General features: G+C 40.5%; 1 pseudogene; it reads left to right on the top strand.

The window, feature by feature from the left end:
• Positions 1 to 239: 239 nt before the first annotated feature.
• On the top strand, positions 240 to 466 carry LOC102487270 (NADH dehydrogenase [ubiquinone] 1 subunit C1, mitochondrial pseudogene; annotated as a pseudogene).
• The last annotated feature ends 560 nt before the right edge of the window (positions 467 to 1,026 follow it).

Raw genomic sequence — 1,026 nt, 5'->3', positions numbered from 1 at the left:
TGCTTACTTTTTCTTCTTTTTTAAAGGATTACTTTAAAGATGGCACCTTCTGTGTTGCTTTACCCGCTTTTGTTGCTGGCCCCCGCCAGGGCCTCTAGCAGCTCTCCAGCGTGCCCCTGAGGGTATGGCCATGCTGCAGTATTTTCTCTTTTATTCTCCTCAGGATTTGGGGCACAAATGCAGATGGGCCTGGCATGTTTTGCTTACTTTTTCTTCTTTTTTAAAGGATTACTTTAAAGATGGCACCTTCTGTGTTGCTTTACCCGCTTTTGTTGCTGGCCCCCGCCAGGGCCTCTAGCAGCTCTCCAGCGTGGCCAAAGTTCTATGTGTGAGACTCACCCAACGAGAGCCCTGACTGGCTAAAAGTTGGACTGTCCTTGGGCACCTTGGTGTTCTATGGCTCTACCTTATCAACCAACATAATGAAGATGTCTTATAATATAAAAGAAGAAATGGGTTGGAGTAAACTTTTCAACTACAAATACAGTATACACCACATAATGATTATAGCAGTTTCTCTGGATTCACTGATCTGTTGATTTGTAAATGTGAGGGGAAAAAACTATTTGTGAATTATATCTCAGATAAACAAAACCTGAAAGAATTTACTGACACCAGAAGAGTTCTCCAAGAAGTTCTGAAGGGAGTGCTAGCTCAGGAAAACTAAAGTCAGACACACAAGAATAAGAATTCTAGAACAACTAAGAAAATGGCCGGCTTAATGGTAGGGACAAGTTTAGAGTTGAATGTTACTTTCCAGAATTTAAATGGAAAGATCAGACCACAACAGAAAATAGTTTAAATAGATGAGTTTGAACTGATGAAATATAATTTTATGACTTTTGAATAAAACATTACTGATCATCTATGTTTTGTTTTCCAGAGTTAAAATTTTTTGTCTTCTCTCGAGTTGTCGACAGGTCCATGTACCTACTATTTGAATACAGTCTAACCTGTTTCCAGGACAGATGGCCATACCACAATCCCTTCTCATGCATCCTCCCCCTGGGATTTGGGGCATGCACT

The sequence above is a fragment of the Tupaia chinensis genome, unplaced genomic scaffold (assembly GCF_000334495.1).
Source record: "Tupaia chinensis unplaced genomic scaffold, TupChi_1.0 Scaffold144630_1, whole genome shotgun sequence".
In the NCBI taxonomy this organism is placed as follows: domain Eukaryota; kingdom Metazoa; phylum Chordata; class Mammalia; order Scandentia; family Tupaiidae; genus Tupaia; species Tupaia belangeri.
The sequence above is the reverse complement of the archived record's forward strand: the minus strand, read 5'-3'. Positions and strand labels throughout refer to the sequence as shown.